Source organism: Cryptotermes secundus, unplaced genomic scaffold (assembly GCF_002891405.2).
Source record: "Cryptotermes secundus unplaced genomic scaffold, Csec_1.0 scaffold3484, whole genome shotgun sequence".
In the NCBI taxonomy this organism is placed as follows: Eukaryota; Metazoa; Arthropoda; class Insecta; order Blattodea; family Kalotermitidae; genus Cryptotermes; species Cryptotermes secundus.
The window spans coordinates 1-19,581 of NW_019739635.1; the positions used below are offsets into that span (position 1 = coordinate 1).

General features: G+C 36.8%; 1 long non-coding RNA gene across 1 annotated transcript; it reads right to left on the reverse strand.

Moving 5' to 3' along the window:
- Nucleotides 1–59: 59 nt before the first annotated feature.
- Nucleotides 60–16,902, reverse strand: LOC111871988. Its single transcript, XR_002844148.2, has 3 exons — nucleotides 16,753–16,902; nucleotides 14,723–14,895; nucleotides 60–448 (listed from the first exon to the last, which is right to left on the reverse strand). It is a non-coding gene; the product is annotated as an uncharacterized LOC111871988 (long non-coding RNA).
- Between the last annotated feature and the right edge of the window lie 2,679 nt (nucleotides 16,903–19,581).

The following is a 19,581-nucleotide window of genomic DNA, read 5'->3' on the forward strand; positions in this document are numbered from 1 at the left end:
AGCGGCAACACCAGGTTACAGACAAAGCAACGAATTTGTCTTCTAGTGTTTCCAGCAAGCCAGTACTTTAAATAACAAAGTGTGAAACGTTTCTGCTCTCAGGTTGCATCACACAGCACAGAGTGCAGTAGTTTCAGCACAGGTGGTCAGCCACATCAAAACCAAGTAAAATTCACACACACATTTAAACAGTCACCAACAGAAATGGAATTAAAAGAGGGAAGTATAGTGAAACAAGACATACATTTCATACTATACACTTTTGGAGGCCCTGAAATGTCTTTTTCCAAACACTCAGTAGAATTTCTGTGCAGAAGTACTGCCAAGTGTGCACCTGAACACTCACATTCACAGGTTCAGAGCTGACAATGTAGAACTTGCCCCCAGTACTGCCACTGCAGTTGACGGGTGACCCAAAGTCACTCTTTTGATTGCAGCTACACCAACTCTGAAACAAAACGCCATGGATCAAAAACAGCTGGCATTTTCAACTTCTCCATAATCCACTATTCTCCACCACTTAAGCAACAGTTGTATTCAAAAGAGAAGTTAAACAGGGTTAAATCTCATTAATCCAACATAATTTCCCTGTCTCCCCATTCATTCCTCCCCCAACACTCACACAATAATCTACTATACTTCCCCCACCCCGCAGATCAGCTTACAAGGGATTCAGATTAAAGTGTGGGCTATTAATTGAAACTGGTCTAAATCTCTTCACACCATTTCAATGAAATTCCATTTTTTAACTCACACCAAACAAGGAATTTGAAATTATAAAAGATTACCACAACAGATTTCTGGGACATGACAATTTACATTCTTTGTGAAGTCTGGTGTATTAAAAGATGACTGGAAGAAACACAGCTTGCAACTTATGCCAACAGATATGAGATAAAGAAAATCCATTAAACTGCTGCTGGCCGAATAACTAAGAAACAAGTTTAAGCAGCCTGACTGATACAGTTTGGACAGTTCAACAAATGATCCATATTATAAGAGAGATGGCATTTATGGGTACATACTGTGCCATTTTAAATAATGTAAAGCATGTAACAATCCCAGGTTTTATGCCATAGTGAATGAAACGTGACCTGCAGTCTGATATTCACAGTAACTTTCAAAACATGAGCTTAAGGAATTAATTAAAGTCTTCAAATAAGTTCACAATATGCAGAAGTGTACTGACAATAAATAAACTCACATGCCACATTTGTTACATTAACTCAAAAGAGGTAAAAAGAGGTACTGTCTCATTGTACTCCCATTATTTTCCCAATATCTGATGAATGCAAAAGATCTGATCTGTAGTTGATATGTTACGTCAAAACCCACATTGATCATCCCCAGTAATTTCATCTATATATGAACTTAACCTCTATATTCAAGATCTGTATTTCAAGACACACTTGAACTTCTGTAGGGTAACAAGTGGCCGTGGAGGAGCATGCATTTATGTAAAAAGAGGTTTAGAAACAAAAGAAGGTAATTATTTCCAAGATATTAATGAGGAAAGAATTTTGAAATGGTGGTGATAGAATTGTTGGGTTATAAAATTATTGTAATTTGTATATATAGATCACCTGATGGAAATTTTAAAGAATTTTTAAGGAGCTGGAACTTGTGATAAAAAAATTAAGTTTGAAAGGAAAACAGTTAATCTTATGTGGGGACTGGAATATTAATTTTTTTGCAGGGGCGTGTAAAATTAAATGAACTAAAAATCTTTTGCATGTATATAATTTGGTAAATACAGTGGAGGTTCCGACTAGAGCTACAAAGAATACTAAATCATTGATTGATGTAATCATAAATAATAGTAATTATACAAAACCATCAGTAGTAACGGATCTAGGTTTCTCAGATCATTATGCTCAAGTATTATCTATATGTATTGAGAATTTTGTAATGAGACCATTAAACGCTGGGAGGAGAATGTTTAATGAAGGAGGCATGGAAGAACTGCAATATATTTTAAGCAAAGAATCGTGGGAAGATGTGTTTTTAGAATCCAATGTAAATGAGAATTTAAGGTTTTTATGGATAATTTCCATTATTACTTTTGTTGGTTGGCATTGATGATTCGAGGTGATTATTTTGAATAAAACTCCGATTCACTTGGATATTACTCTTTACTACATCTTACTGTACATTTTTGTCTTACACACAGACACTGGAAGCCCACAGCAGTGGACCCACTCACCAATTACTGTGCCATCTCTTGGCTTACACCAATACTCACTTTCATGAAAAATTGCACTTCCAACAACTTTGATATGGTTTTCCCCTTAAAATTATTTAACCAGAGTAAACAACAAAATAAAGGTTGGGTTACTCAGGGAATAGGAAAGTAAAGCAAATGGATGAGTTGGTTGAATAGTTTGCAAAAGAGAACAAATCTTACAGAAAAAGAACAATAGTATATACATAAATATTGAATGATATATAAGAGAGTAAATAAAGGAAGCTAAGAAGAGGGAAAATGATAGGTATATAGCTAATGCAAAAAAACAAAACTAGAGTAATGTAGCAAATAGTGAATAAGGAATTAGGGAAAAACCTGCAAAGGGAACTGGGAATAGAACTAAAGTGCGGGACAAGGAAAAAGGCTAATCCACAGCATATAGCTGAAATCTTTAATTTATATTTTGCGGACATAGTAGGAAAGCTTGTAAAGCAAAATAATAGTACGATATTGTGCTGTAAAGCACCACAGAGAATAAATACCTGTACTGAAACCATGTTTATTTGTCCAGTGACAGAAAACGAGATATTAGAAGTGGTGAAGAAATTTAGGGGGGAGCTTTCAGCAGGTACTGATGAAATAATGGATTATGTGGTTAAAAAATGTATAGAAGTGGTTAACACGCCATTAGCCCACATTTATAATTCCCCTCTAGAAGCAGGTATTTTCCCAGAGAGATTTAAGATAGCAAAGGTAAAAACACTTCATAAAAAGCGAGACAAGAAGGATATGAAAAATTATAGACCAATATCCATTTTGTGTGCTTTCTCGAAAATCTTGGAAAAGTTGATGCATAATAGGTTACTCTCCTTTTTGACAAGAAATACCATATTAACAGAGGTCCAACATGGATTTAGGATGAATACATCGACTGAGACTGCAATTTACTCTTTTCTAGCAAACATACAATAATCAGCTGAGAAAATAGAAAAACAGTTATATTTTAGCGTCCTGTTGCACTGATTTAAGTCCATGATTTATTTAATCCGTCTTGCAGTGCATACACTCATTTATCTCCTTCTCTCCCTCGCACTACATGTTTCGGCATAATAATGCCATCTTCAGGTGCTTACTTATCCACGTCAAACCAGTTCATTGCATGCCATGTTCACACATTAAAATAACTAAAATATGTATCTATCATATACATTGTCAAACGTTAAAAATATTAAAATTGTTCAGGATACCACATCGCTACGTCGCCCCTCACTACATCAGTCACGCCCATTCTCCTTTGTTGGAGCACTCCTTCATTATCTTGTGTGTCTGTAACGTGAATTTTTTATTCATTAATACCGTGTTCCGTATTTTATTTAATACTTGTGGTATTATAATTTTTTAATAATACTTACTGTGCTTTTGTTGTGTCGTGCTCCTGCATGTAGTGCGAGGGAGAGAAGGAGATAAATGAGTGTATGCACTGCAAGACGGATTAAATAAATCATAGAAAAACAGGTTGGAATTTTTTGTGATTTAAATGAAGTGTATGATGCCATAAATCACGACACCTTACTTTCTAAATTACAGACATATGGAGTTAGAGGTGTGGCAAACTTATGGTATAAATCATATTTGGCTTACTGGAAGCAAGTTGTTGAAATAAGTTGTGATGACAAAAAATATACATCAGCTCCAAGAGAAATTAAATATGGACTACCACTGGGTTCAGTGCTTGGACCATTATTATTTTTATTATACATAAATTATCTGCCTTTGAATATCAAAGAGGCGAAGATAGTTTTGTTTGCAGATGATATAAATATTTTGGTAACAGCTGAATCCTGCAGCAAAAGATAAATAAAGTCATGAATGAGTTATATGGATGGTTCAATGCAAATAATCTCATACTGAATACTGAGAAAACAATAGCAATGGCATTTCATAATAGACAAGAAAGAGATTTGATGAAACCTCAAATCAAATTTGGTAAAATGGAGATCTCCTATAAATGTGAAACAAAATTTCTAGGTATGCATGTTGGAGTGGAAAGCACATATGATATTCTTAAATTCAAAACTTTATAAAGTCTGTTACATGATAAAATCCCTTAGGGATGTAACAAGCCGACAGGTTATAAGGAGTATTTACTCTGATCACTTCCATGCTTATTTGAAGTATGGTTTAATTTTCTGGGGTAGCGACCCAAAAAGTAAAATTATATTTAAATTGCAGAAACGAATTGTTAGAATAATTAGTGGTGTGAGTAGATTAGCATCATGTAGACAACTTTTTAAGGATTTAAACTTACTTCCACTACCCTGTATGTACATATTTGGAATAGTATGCCATGTTGAACTACATTTAGAAAAGTTAGAACAAAATAACGTAGTTCATAATCACAATACACGCCAGAAGTTAAATCTCCATGCTCAGTTTTGCAGAACAAATGCCTGTAAGAAAGGAGTACTGAACATGGGAATAAAATTATACAATAAAATACCAAATAAAATTAGGGAGATAGAAAAAATGAGACAGTTTAAAAAAGTAATGAGGTCATATTTGGTACAACATACGTTTTATTCTATAGAGGAATATATGTTAAATTAAAGATGGTATGTTTGCGAAAGGGGAGGCATTTATTTTTAATTATAGAAATTGAACTATTTATGTTTAATGTGTATGGAACGTTTCCTATGACAGTGATCTGACGAGGAAGGAAGAATGGATTGATTGATGTGAAATGGATTGAACTGGTTACTCTGTTGGGGAATTTATGTTGTCTTAAATTTCTGATATAGTTTCATATGGTATGTTGGACATGTACACAATTTGTGTATGTAGTTAAATATTATAGTATTGTTGACTTTTATACAAATAATTTGACTAGTTCTATATATGGAGTCTGTATTGGAAAATGTGGATTTCTGGAACCAATAAAAATATGAATATGAAGTGCTAAAGGTTGAACTTGCCTACATTCTGTTAACAGGATACTTTGTTGATGTCCATTTTGTCAGATGCTTGTTTCTTTTTGTCATATTTTATTTGGAAATTTAAAATCTTGAATCTTTCTCAGTCATTTGACAGTGCACTGGAGGACACATTTTAATTGCAGTCATCTAGTACATTATAAAAAGCAATGTAAATACTAGGAGGAGATTCATAAGCCAGAATTGTGAAGGTTTAATAATTTTTACTCTGTGTTGCCTGACAGGCTGACACCGTTTAGAAAGTGCTTGGTAATGAAGCTTAGTGACTTTGGACCGAGAAACATTCATGAATCGTCTATCTTCTTTTCTTTTCAGCCCACTACGCAAGACGGTTCCTTGTACTAAAGGTATGTATCATATTGGATGCATACAATTATAATGCCCAGTTTATTCATGTGGTCAACTTGCAAAATTTAAGGATAGCTGGAAGAATGTGATGTGCTGGGTGCTGTATGCCATTTGATATACATTGTTTTGGGAGAAAGAAATGTGTACAGCATCCAGAATATAAACAGTCTGACCCAGAGTTCTGCACGATTATACTGGACCATTAATACCTATATATTTTTTTTCTTCTGCATAACAGAGCACCTGCTTTTACAAATTCTTGTTTTAAATAAATGGCTACATTGTATTTGCATACTGATCATGTAATATAATGTCATCAATGTTTTTAAATCCATGAGTTGTCTTATATGCAAGAACAGATAATCACAAATACAGTCACGAGTCTGTGCTAAAGATATTTGGAAATTCAAGTTACATTGAATTTTAAAGTCTGTGAATAATATGCTTCAAGAAGGATGTTCGCTTTAATTTATTATGTTGTACTTGTACACATCACAGATAATTGATATTATTAGTAATTATATTACGGTTTATAATTTTGTCATGGTATGTATACTTTGAACTCTTTGTTGATGTTCCTGGACAAAAGAAATGGATGACATCACTTTCTGAGTGAAGAAATGCCATGCAGGGTATTCAACTCAAGTTTTCCTCCCCAGCTGTGGACCAGTTATGAGAGGCCCCAGCACTAAAGGTATGTAGCTCATTCAATATAGCCCACCATTATGACCGGGATCTGCTGTTTACTTCAGCCCCTTTACACGTTTGCATAGTGGTACTCCCATTTAATGTTCTTCAGTTTAAGGTATTCCAACATTTAACATTCTGTTTGGTGATCAAAGTCAATATTAATATTGTCAGTGTTAATTTGCCCCCATTTAAGGTTTTTCTCAGTTTCGTGTTTAGATCAGTGCTCCTCACAAAAACCTATAAATGGGCTTTCCACTGTACCACAAATGTTTGAGTAAAGTACCCTGTTACCTGAGGAGAGTATTTGGGCCTACCAGAGAGGAAGTAACAGGAGGCTGGAGGAATCTGTGTGATGATATTAGTATCATCAAAAGAAGGATGAGGCGGGTGAGAAGTGTGAACCTGAGTGGAAAGAGCTAGGCAGAGTTGGGAGGATAACACTGAAATGGAACTTTTGGGATTGGGGTGTGGAATCTATTCATCTGGCTCAGGATAGGGACCCATCTTTGGCTTTGCGAACCTATGTAGTTCAAGGTTTGTAATTCCCCGACCTTACCCAACTCAGAGTTGTGCATTCACTTTCTAAATAGGGTTCTAACAATACTTTATCCCAGATACCAGGTTATGGCAATGATGCAGCTGATGCTGTTGCCAGGGATGTGACTGTCCAGGTTAACTTGATACCTTGTGTTTCAGATTTGGATATAGGACACCTGTCAGCCTGTTTGACCTCCTCTGTGGTCTAGTGGTCACAGTTCCTGAGGTCCCAGGTTCGATTACCGGCTCTACCAGATTTTCTGAGAAGTAGTGGTCTGGAACAGGGTCCACTCAGCCTCGTGAGAATAACTGAGGAGCTATTTCGAGGAAATAGCGGCTCTCATTCAGAAAACCGAAATTAACGGCCGTGGGGATTTGTTGAGCTGACCACATAATACCCTGCATCCACTAAATTTGGCAGTAACTTCACTGACAAGTGGTGGTTACTCGGTCAGTATAGTTCGCGTGTGGACTCATACCATTGAGTTTGTTTGTTTGTCTGTCAGTCTGTTTGGTTACATGGAACAGGACTGGGAAAATACCCAGATAACAAGTTAAGGGAGGTGAATCATTGGTACATGTCTTGTCTCATGTCTTGATGAGGCCATCCTAACTGGATGCAAGTCAGTCACAGCTGTCTGGGAGCCCACCTTCTATGTACGCCTCCTTTGTCTGACCCACATTTTGGTAGAGTGCCCCACATACACCACCCAACACACTTGAATGGCTTCACCTGCCATGCACTGATTCTGAAGTACTGTGTGGATATTCTGATATTTTAACCCAAGTTTCAGCCTTTTCATTAGCAACTGATATGAATGGTATGTTAGATGTATAATTATCCATACTTTTACTATAAAATATAGTACGTACCCTACATCTATTATTCCCTCATTTTTCCATTCATTTTATTGAACTGCTGCAGTGACAGTGTTATACTTCTCCAATTCCAATTTCATTTGACTTTATCCTTATGTCAAGAATAAACTTAGCACATTCAAAGCAGTGAGATACAACTCACTGTCCTTATAACCCTTTGATTAGCCATTTCTCAGAATTTTCCATCTGGCAGCAGTCATGTTTGTTTACACATATTGTTTTGTGATGGTAGATTATTAGCTTCATGCTGAACCCCTAACCTGAAGGACCAGGGGCCACCCTTTCATCTGGCCCTTACCATTTGACTTATCTGGCATGGGTGATCCTACCAGGAGCTTATGTATAGACAGTGTCACGTAACTTCTAACAAGGCCCCGCATTCCCAGTCAGATCCCGCGCATAGCTTGTGGTGGGAGGAGTTTCTTAACACTCGTTCTTCCACTGGCCACCTGTCACTTCTCACACCCTCCACCCCCTTGTCTGAAGTTCTTCTTCTGCGCATTCAAGGTTACTCTTGGCCTTGTTCAAAGTTACAAGACACTTGCTATACCTAGCAGCATGGCTTTCTTCAAGTGACCAGTACACAAAAAACTCCCCACTATATCAAGGTGTTGACCCAGGGGGAGGAACCCATAACCAGACACAATAATCTTTGCTGTTAGACAGCAGTGTTATATAGACCATAAATAAATCAGTTTGCTTGAAGAGGGATGTACAACTGTGATACTGTGCAGTGGGCTAATCCTGTAGCTTTCTTTGCTTATAGTTTCTGGGGACATTTCTTTCTGTCTCTTTTGTCCCTTGTGGTCCATAGGCCCCATCCTTTTGGTGAAGGTTGTACTCAGAATATAGCAATCTAAACATTCACCTCCATGAATGCCTTTGATTTCACAAAGCATAAGACAAAATTTTCAATGTATAAAATTATGAAAACTGTAACTGGTCATTTGTATATAGAGTGGACAGACCACTGAATGTATTAGGTCTAATGAAATGTAAAGGAAAATAAGTTCTGACTGTGAAGTGATTAGTTTTGCAACAGTAGAGTCATATTAAAGTTTGAACATTAACGCAAGCTCAAAAAATGATTGGCAGAGGGAAAGAAGCAGTGAAATCCTTGGGGGAAGGGCTTTTATTACACATAACCAACATTTTGAATAACAGTGGGTTACATCAAGGAACTTTTCTCCATCTTATAATACTTACTTTATATAATTATGATAAAGTGACATTAAATAAACAGAATGGTTGTGCAGTAATAATTAATGATAGCAGGGAAACGTGAGGAAATTACACTATAATAAATATGAGTTGAAATTCACGAAGCATGGGAAATGAGGTGTGCCAGGTGCAAAAAGAAAAAACAGGGCTCAGTCTTCTTGCAGTTTTCACCCTTTCTCAGTCCTTTAATACTTCCAATACATGTTTCTGAAGTCAATACAACATGTTTTGACTTTAGTTCATGTGTGGGTGCCATATTAGGAGACAAAGTGGATTGATAGGCGAAAGATTTTGAATATACTCTAACGCACTCACAAATCAACTGTTCTCTGTGTATCAGTATGATTGTAATAGCACATGCAAGAGGGCGGTCTGTTAGTAACAGCTGGGAGAACTACTGTGAAGTGGGTGAATAAGGGCACATGACAGCATTGTTCCTGAAGTAACTCATATCTGAAATTTGTATTTGAAATTCTTGCCATTTGCATGAGAAATCTGGATGCCTTGGGCTTTCTCTGGGACCAGAAGAATATTTTCTAAATATGGGAGTTAACTGTATGTGCACTAACTGGGGAACAGCAACCCAACCCACCATTGTTTACATTCTGACATCATAGGCATGTGTTTGGTCCCCCCTCCCCCCAGATTGGTTGCAGAGAGACAGACCTGGAGAATGAGAGAATGTAACATCAAACAAAATGTCAAAGTGGGGCCTCGAGGATTCCTGGATGTGAGTCCTTACAGAAGCATGGCATGAAATTAATCTGAATTCTAAACACTAATTCTGTTTCCTATCCAAATGAATTTCAAAACATGTGTTCAGATATTCTCAGGCTTTATTATAACAATGTTATTGAAATAGGTTAATTTTTATTTTGCTTAAGAAATGGTCTCTATGTACGTAGACTGTCTCTGTGGTCTAGTGGTCAGGGTTCCTGGCTACTGATCCAGAAGTCCAGGTTCAATTCCTAGTGCTACCAGATTTCCTGAGAAGTGATGGGTCTGGAATGGGGTCCACTCAGCCTCATGAGGATAATTCAGGAGTTATGTCAAGGAAACAGGTGCTCCGGTCTAGAAAACCAAAATTAACGGCCATGGGGATTTGTTGTGCTGACTGTGCAACACACTCTATCCACTAAAGTTGGCACTAACTTCGCCGACAAGCAGCGGTCACTCTGTCAATATAGTTCACTTGTGGTCTCTAACCACAGAGTTTGTTTTTTAATGGCCTTTATGAATGTAGGATCTATAGTAGATTTTTATTTTTTGTAATATTTGTTCAATGATGTTAGTAGCCCAAACAGTATACTGTGAGCAAGCAAGTTGGCTGAGGCTTGACTTGTATTCAGTATTTTGTTCAAATCTGTCTTGACAGGTTTTCCCATGTTTTTTCTCAGTCCATCCAGGTTAATGCCAGGATGGTGCTTTATAAGAGGCTACAGCCACTTCCTTTCACATGTTTTTCAGTTAATCATTCTTCACCCTGCCATTAGACACAAGTCAGAGCTGCTGGCAGCATCATTAAATAAACCGAAAACAGCGTTCAGTGGTAGGATAATGAATTACAAATTGGAAAGGATGTGGAAGGGAGTAGCTGTGGCATATCTAGGTACTATCCTAACATTTGTCTGGAGTGACAAGACTAGGAACTGAGGAAAATTACAAAGCCTAAAGATAGGTAATATTCAGGGTAAGAACTGAACCTAGACCCTTTTGAATGGAAAGCAGAAATGCTAAATGCACAACACAACCATATTTAAATGTGGTCAGGAATAAAGAGATTGGTGTCCCTTACATTTCTATTAGCAATGCTTTTTCACCTGTGCAGGTTACATTACCATCGGGTGGTAGGGCAGTTACGAAAGATGTAGCTGTGATCTGTTTTGAGGGGTTGAGAAATCTCAGTGTAGGCATTCTTCAGATTTAGGATCTCACGAATATCACCAATCTCTAGACTTTGCAGTCAGTCATTAAGTAAATTAAACTTACTATGGGTTCATTCTTAAGTAAATTTTGGCATAAACTAAATGGTAGAAACGTTTCAGTGTTTGAAAATGATCATGTCTGCTTAAATTATCTGCAGTAACAGCATATTTGACAGTATCATTCAGAAAAGTCTTCTGATTCATGATAAATTGGGATTTACATTTTAACTGTGATTTTTGTACATGAAAACATGAAATGTATATTGGTAATGTTTTTATTTTTTGCATTACAGGAATGCATTTAAGGATGCCATTGTTTCATAGCAACTTACTGCCCCCAGATTTGTGGGATTTGTACTCAGCACAAGTAACTCATGTGTGTGTGTGTGTTTGTGTGCATGTGCATGCGCACGCTCTTCATCCTGGCACCATCTAACTCAATCTCGTCTTTGTATGGGACTTCCCATGATGATGGTTGCAAGAGTTATAGGCCAAAAGTGTTTGGGAACAGGGTGCTGAGAATATTTGTCCCTAAGAGGGAAGAAATGATGGGAGGCTGGAGAAAACTGCATAATAATGAGCTTCATAATTTGTATTCCTTGCCAGATTTTATTAGGGAGATGAAATGGTTTGGACGTGTAATGTATGGAGGACAAGAGGTATGTATATATGTCCTGAAAACTTGAAGGAAAGAGAACACTTGGAAGACCCAAGCTTAAAAGGATAATAGTACAATAAGTTTTGGGAATAAATGCCTACTTTCCTTTGATATGACATGGACCACAGAAAAGACTGTGTGTCCAACAATTCTACTGCGTGTGTATTCATTGCCACAGGCAGGTATTTACTGGGCCACTGCCTGGGAATGATAAGAGGCATATAAACAGACACAGGGAAAGCAGACTAATAGTAGAGGAACTGTTGGAGGCGGTGTTTTCTCTGCAGTCCAACCCAAAGTCAAGAAAATAACCCTTCCCTGGATCATGGTTAACAGTCTCAGCATGCAGAAGCCAGAGAGTTCAAAGACCTAATCTCTGACTGCACTCTTCTGGCTTTCAGAGTTAGAGGTTGATACAGACAATAAAGTGATGAGTCTTTTTATTTCAAAATAAGAAAAATATGCTCAGATCTTATGGGTAAATTTAGACACACGAAGAATGGAGCAAAAGGATAAAGTACTTTTAAGAAAGTTTTCTAAGGTAAATATAAGCAAATTCATAGACTTGTTAAAGGATGAATTATGGGAAGAAATTTCTGTGGAAAGGAATGTAAATGAATTATACTCATTATTTATAAATAAGTTTTTATACTATTTTACGAGAGCATTCCCATTGAAATTAGAAACAAAGAGTGACCGCAAAGATAATTTATGGATATCTAGAGGAATAAGAGTCTCATGTCAGAAAATGAGGCTTTTAAATAGTTTAAAGTGTAGATTACCACTATCAAGGGATTCATTAAACTATATAAATAGATATCACAGAATCTATAAACGAGTTATCTCTGAAGCTAAGAAAAGGTATAATGACAATCAAATACGAGATGCTACAAATCCAACTAAGATGATGTGGCAGATAATAAATAAACAAATGGGAAATGCAGGTAGGGCAAATCATGATATATGGTTACAAAACAATTCAAAGAAAATAATACACCCGCAGAAGGTGGCGAATACATTAAACTCTTATTTTATTGATAAAGTTGAAGAACTGGTGGAGGAAACTAGAAATAGAAATAATAATAGATTACCACAATTATTAGTCGACCGAAATCCAAACTCCATGTATCTCTTCCCCATTTCTGAAGATGAAATTGTGTTAGTAGTAACTAAATTAAAAGGTAAAGCCTCTGCTGGAGTTGATGAAGTCCCTGAATTTTTATTAAAAGCATGTATTCAATGTATAAAAAAACCACTTACATTCATTTTTAATGAGTCTTTAAACCAGGGGATTTTTCCAGATTTATTAAAAATTGCAAAAGTTAGGCCTGTTTATAAAAAAGGGAACAGACAAGAAGCTAGTAATTATAGACCGATAGCGCTTTTATCTGTATTTTCAAAAATATTGGAAAAAATAATGTATTCTAGACTGGTATCTTTTACTACAAAATACAAAATTTTAACAGAAAATCAACATGGGTTTCAGAAAAATAAATCAACTACATCGGCGTGTCTGTCCTTCATTGGAAAGGTCCAGGAAGCATTGGATAGGCGGTTAGGGGTGGTAGGTATATTCTTTGATCTCTCAAAAGCTTATGACGTTATAGATCATGATATACTTCTTGAGAAATTGGAGCATTATGGAATAAGAGGGAATGCCATAATTTGGTTAAAATCCTACCTTTCTCTACGTTCTCAGTATGTCGAAATAACTTCAAATGACAATAAATATCGTAAGAAGAGGTATAATTCCTCATTTAAGAATGTAAAATTTGGTATACCCCAGGGTTCCATCCTGGGCCCACTGTTGTTTTTACTTTATATAAATGATTTACCCTATCATATATTTGACGGTGAAGTTGTCCTTTTTGCAGATGATACTAACATATTGGTAACAGATAAAAATATAAATATTCTCCAAGATAAGATAGGAGAGGTGATGATCCAGTTAGAATCGTGGTTTTCAAAAAACAATTTGATTATAAATACGGAAAAGACCAAAGCAATGCTGTTCCAATTAAACAAATCATACTATATGTCTGAGCCAGTAATCACCTTCAAAAATATGAAAATTAGTTATACCTCACAGTTTAAATTTTTAGGTGTTAATATATCAAATAACTTAAAATGGAGCTCACATATTCAATCTTTATGTCTAAAATTAAATAAGGTGTGTTATATTATAAAATCCTTGAAAGATGTAGTGAGTTTCTCTACGCTCAGGAATGTTTATTTTGCTAAATTTCAGTCCTTAATAAGTTATGGTTTGATTTTTTGGGGGGGAGAGTGTGAAAGCAGTAAAATACTGAAAATACAAAAAAGGATACTTCGATTAATAAAAGGCGTAAATAGTAGAACTACATGCAGACCAATCTTTAAAGATCTAAAGATCCTAACTGTTACCTCTCTGTACATCTTTGAGGTATTGTGCTACTTTCAGAAATTTAATCTGTATACTACTAGAAATTCAGATTTATATGAATATAATACTAGAAGAAAAGAGGACTTCCATGTACTAAGCTGTAGCACATCTACCTCTAAAAAAAGTGTCATAAATATGGGTATTAAAGCTTACAATAGATTGCCTTTGAAAATAAGAAAATTAAATGGATTCAAAGATTTTAAATATAAATTAAAATTATTTTTACTTGATAATCCATTTTATACAATGAAGGAGTTTCTCTTTGAGGGACTGCAGGATGAATAGAGAAACTCTGCTCAAAATCCTTAATGATGATTTGATGATGTGTTTTTATCCTTGATGAGTATGGTTGTGATGGTTACTTTAGTAACTTGATTTTAAAGTAGTATTTTTAAAGTTGGTCGATTAAGCATAAAGGCAAATAAACTTGAAATTAACTTATTTATATTTAAAATAATCCAAAATTTGTGTACTTGTATTCTGTATTGTAGTTTTAATTAGAGTATGTCTCTGTTGACATAGGAACCCTTTAGGCCGTGGGCAAAGGATTCCCGAATGATTGTACTACATGTTATGACTTGTCCATGTGTTACTTTGTAACAGTTACGGATGTTAATAAAGATGATGATGATGATGATGCTAAAAAATGAGTCCTGACAGAACAGGGAGCAGTGGTGGGCTACTCTATACATAGTACTGAACTTCTGTGCGTCATAAAGTGCAGGAAGTTTCTTAATCAGTAGAGGAACTATTTCTCAGCATCTCAGGAACAACTGCTCTATGGAGTAAGGTCATAATGTTAGTTATTTTCTGATTTTACATTTCCAAACAACATTCTCATTAATTAGCACTTAAAAGGTCACAAACCTTTAATTATGAAATTCCTTAAGAGTTCTGTGCAGCGGGGAACAGGAATGTGGTGGTAAAGTGAGTTCTAGACGCTCCTTGCTTAATGTGGGGGTCCATCAATGGCAATAGGCTGCATGGATGTCCTTGTAATCATCTATATACAGCACCACGGTGTTGCAGGTCCTTCACAACTGTGATCAAGCCAAATTAAATATTACACAACTGTAAATTACAACCCAGCAACAGTCTTTACTTGTCCCTCAGGGTTGCAGTGTTACATAGTGATGTGAACTGAACTGAATTTATTTGCATTCCATAGATCCTAAGTAGGTTAATACCTCTGGATATAGAACAAGTCAAAATAATACCTACTGGTACAAGTAATTTTATCTTAAACTAATATAATTTAATTCTACATTATTCTCTATTTACACTGAGGTATTCGTCTACAGAGTAGAAGGAATGAGCATGCAGATATTTCTTTAGCTCTGATTTAAAATGTTTAGTATCATTACTCAAGTTTTTGATACTTTGTGGGAGACTATTGTACACTTTTATGCCAGAAAAGAAGACTCCTTTTTGATACAGTGAAAAGTTTGATGAAGGTAGATGGAAGTTATATTTTTGTCTAGTATTCATGTTATGGATATTGGAATTTAATTCAAATTTATTTTTGTTGTACATAACAAATAAGAGAAGCGATAGTATATACTGTGATTGAAGTGGTAGAATTTTTAATTTCTTAAATAAATTTCTACATGAATCTGTACTTCTACGCCCTGTAATGATTATAATTATATTCTTTTGTATCTAAAATTTTTTTACACTATGTGAAGAGTTCCCCCAGAATATTAATCAATAGTTCATAATAGAATAGAAGTAGGCATGGTAAACCAGCTTCAGTGTTTCGTGTGGCATAAAGGGCTTCATCGATCTCATTGCATAGCAAGCTGCACTTAATTTTGGTATAGTTTGTTCTATATGTATTTTCCAAGACAGTGTACTGTCTACATGTATTCCAAGGAATTTTGTATCAGGTGCTTTACGGATTAATTGTTGGCATAACTGATGACCAGATCAATTAGGCAGCTGTTTTTAGTTAAAAATGTGGGATTAGTTATGATGAAATCACTACATCCTGTCTTAATATGGGAGATCTCACTGAACACACAGGGCATATGTTCTATAAGTTTGCCTACTCAAGGCATGATGTACCCTGAGAGATGTTTTGGGCAAATTTTTAAATCTTAAATTCGCATACTGGGGGGTGGAGTCTAGCTGGTTCCACTTGGTACATTGTCCAATGATTGGCCTATTGTACCTGCCCCGGGTGATTATGTTCCACTCAAAGCGGAGTCTTATGTGGTTGTTTTAATTTGTTTAAAATGTCTCTGGCCAGCTCACTGTTAACAAATATTAATTTCAATTTAAAGTTGTATTCCCATAAGCCCTTGTTTAGTATTATTTTGTCTATGGCTGTTTGGCTTTTAGGTCCTATTTCTGTTGGGACATCAACTATTGCTTGCAAGCCATGAGTCTAGCACTGTCTGTAGTTGTGGATTAACACTTCTTTTTAGAAAATCTACATTGAGATCTCCTGCTATAATAATGTTCTTTCCTTTATTGGTCAGATTACTAAGTATTGTGTAAAAGTTTTTTATAAATATGTTGATATTGCTATTAGGGGTTCTGTATGTACAGATTATGATAGTATTAAATTGTATAAGTTCAGTTATGCTGGCCTCAAAGTGTTCTTCTTGATTTAAGCTTTCAAAAAGGTTACAGGGTTTTGCATCTAGATTTGTTTCAACATAAATGCATGAGCCTCCATGCAATTTATTTTTCCTACATCAAGGAATAGTTTTCAGAGTTATAATAATCAATTTCTCTTTCATCCAACCAATGTTCAGTGAAATCCAGCCCTATGGGGAGGTGATTGGATCCATGAAGTGAAAATGTAATTGCCACAGCGTTCCTTAAAACTGCTGTTGCGTTCGCCCGGCAACGGTATTTCCCGGGTATAGTGCTTGTTTCAGCTAATTAGTAACCTTTTTAAACGATGAAAATCTCAGGGCTGCCTTCATCATCCCGTACATTTTCTCACCAGTAGTGGACCTATTATTACCGGCAATAACTGCTGCCCATTACAAGATCGATATCTCTCACACACCTTCTCACTTCTGTACAGAAACAGTGGTAGAAATTATGGTGCCTGCGCGCAATGCACAATGTCATTGTCGCCAACCGAACGAAAGCCATCAATAGACGCGCAAAAAGTCTTTCGAAACTCGACTGGGGTCACGGGTTCGAATGTATCGGGTTTTACCTTGTGTTATATTTACTCTGCAAGTAGAGGTATTGTAAAGAGCCGATCCCCCGCGGTGGGAATCCAACCAAATTTCGAAAGGATTCAGGTCAAAGAATGCTAAAACGTTTCCGCCTGTTACTGGAGAAAACTCAAGAAAGTGTCAGACAGGATCTTGCAATACAGCTGCTGCTGCCATTTGATGAAACTGTGGTCGGAACAGGACACAGGACACATAATTTAAAAACTGGCACAACCTGGGACACCTGGGAGGCTAGTGAACTCGCTCTCAGCGTGAACTAACCTGAGGAAGTCATTTTGCAATATGAATGCAGGAATTGTTATCGCTTTTCATTTGCTATATTTTCAATTCGCAGATATTCATACAGCGACCAGAAAAGACACGAATGACATGCAGCATATGGGAGCAAATGAAGATCTGCACAGTTCGTAGTTTTAGTTACGTGGTCAGCGACACGAACGGTTAGATCCCGAACATTCAGACGTCGTATGTATTCTCCGTGGTATTCATGATTTCTGTTATGATGGCCCGTGGAATAAGTGAACGTATAGTTCGATATGGATGGTACCGAGCGGTACCGAGTACCGAGGGTACGGAGCCTGTTACTAATGTTTGTTTGGTAATCAAAGCGTCCACTGCGTCCATTATCGTTTTACGTGAGGAGGATATTTCAAATCAAAGCGTTTTTGGTGGATGGTTGTAACTTATTGTAAATGTATGTGATAACGTCAAAGAATTCGGTAGAAGCGGCAATTTATACGGGAACAGCCGGATAAGGAGGAAAAAATAAAACTAAATAGGTAAGGAATTTTTGTTTTATTTCTTGTGCACCAAGTAATGCATCAGGAAAGAGATGCTGTATATACCATCTGTTGTGCATATATTAACTGATAAAATAGCATATCAGGATGCTCAGATACGACATTACTTGGATGGATATGATATGAAGATTGTTTTCTTCTGAAATGTGATACCATGTAATGTGGTAGATGAGTAAAAGCATTATGGAGAGACCTATTGCTTCCATCTTTAACAATCACTATGCAGACAGCATGCTTAAACTTATGAACTGCTGAATAGATTTCAGTGACGTCTCAGAGGCCTTCACAAAACATTACAAGATTGTTTTGCTTTACATGAACACTACAGAAGTAGATGAATATTATGGAGAGATTGTGTGTGGAAACTGCTCCAGTATGGATTACATCTTTAACAGTGTTTGTCTTGCAGGAAGGTCTGAACAATGGCACTTCTTCCATACCTGTTGGGTCCTCATCCATGGGCCACTATGATGACAGAGCAGCAGGCAGCACATGCCCAGTTGGCTGCAGCTGCACAAGCACAGGCCCAAGTCCAGGAGACCCACACACAGGCTGCCCATGATGCAGCTCAGCAGGCACAGGTTCACCAAGTGCACCACCATCCCCCCCCCCTCCACATGCCCAACCACACAAGCAACATGAAATCATCACAGAAGAGAAACTGCAAGAAAAAGGTGAGGCAGTAATATCATTACATGCCAGGATAGTACCTCNTCAGATTAGTCCATGACTGCTTCCTTCAACATTCTTTCCAATTCATCATTCACTAATAACCATCCAGCAGGATAGTCCATCATTCTTTCCTTGTTCTTTCCAAATCATGATTTACTGATCATCCTACCATTCAGTATTGTATAGTTTGAGCTGTTTAGAGGGGTGTTACATATGTTAGAGCAATAAAGGAGCCGGGATACTGCGGTTGGTATAGTGACTGGCTACGGGCTGGATGGCCGAGGGGTGGGAGTTCGAGTCCTGGTAGGGTCAAGAATTTTCTCTTCTCCACATCATCCAGATCGATTCTGGGGCCAACCCAGCCCCCTATCCAATGGGTTTCTGGGGGTAAAGCAGCTGGGGCATGAAGCTGACCACTCACCTCCAACTTGTGCCTAAGGTGAAGAAAACATGGCTCTATATATCCACTCCCCCATATGTCTGTATGGTGTAGTGCTTAATTAGCTAAGCACAGGGACAACTTTATGTTTTGTATTAGTACCATACTCTCTGCAGAAAGTGATGTAATATTTGCTTAAAAGTGAAGTACGTGTATGTTTAAATACTGTAAGCATACATAAAGCAAAGTCTGAAGTTGTATTAATCCTGTTATTACCCAGTTGGTCAGTAGGTCAGTTTAATGAGCTTCTGCCCAGGTTCTGTGTTCTGTCATCTGCAACTTGTTGAGGCAAAATGTGAAGTAATGCATGACGAAAGTGGAAGATATTAAATCCTTATTGAAGAAGATAATATTCCTGATATATAGCAATATTAAGAACTTGTATATGAGTACTTACTTACTTCCTTGCTCTGCTCTGCTCAAGAATTTCCCAGCATTTTATGGATCCTGAAGGTTCATTACCGTGTTCACAAGAGTCCTCCACTGGTCCCTATGCATACCATCCCATCCTATTTTTCTAAGATCCATTTTAATATTGGTCACCCACCTATGCCTTGGTCTTCCCAGTGGTCTTTTTCCTTCTGGGTTTCCCACCAGTATCCTATATGCATTCCTCAT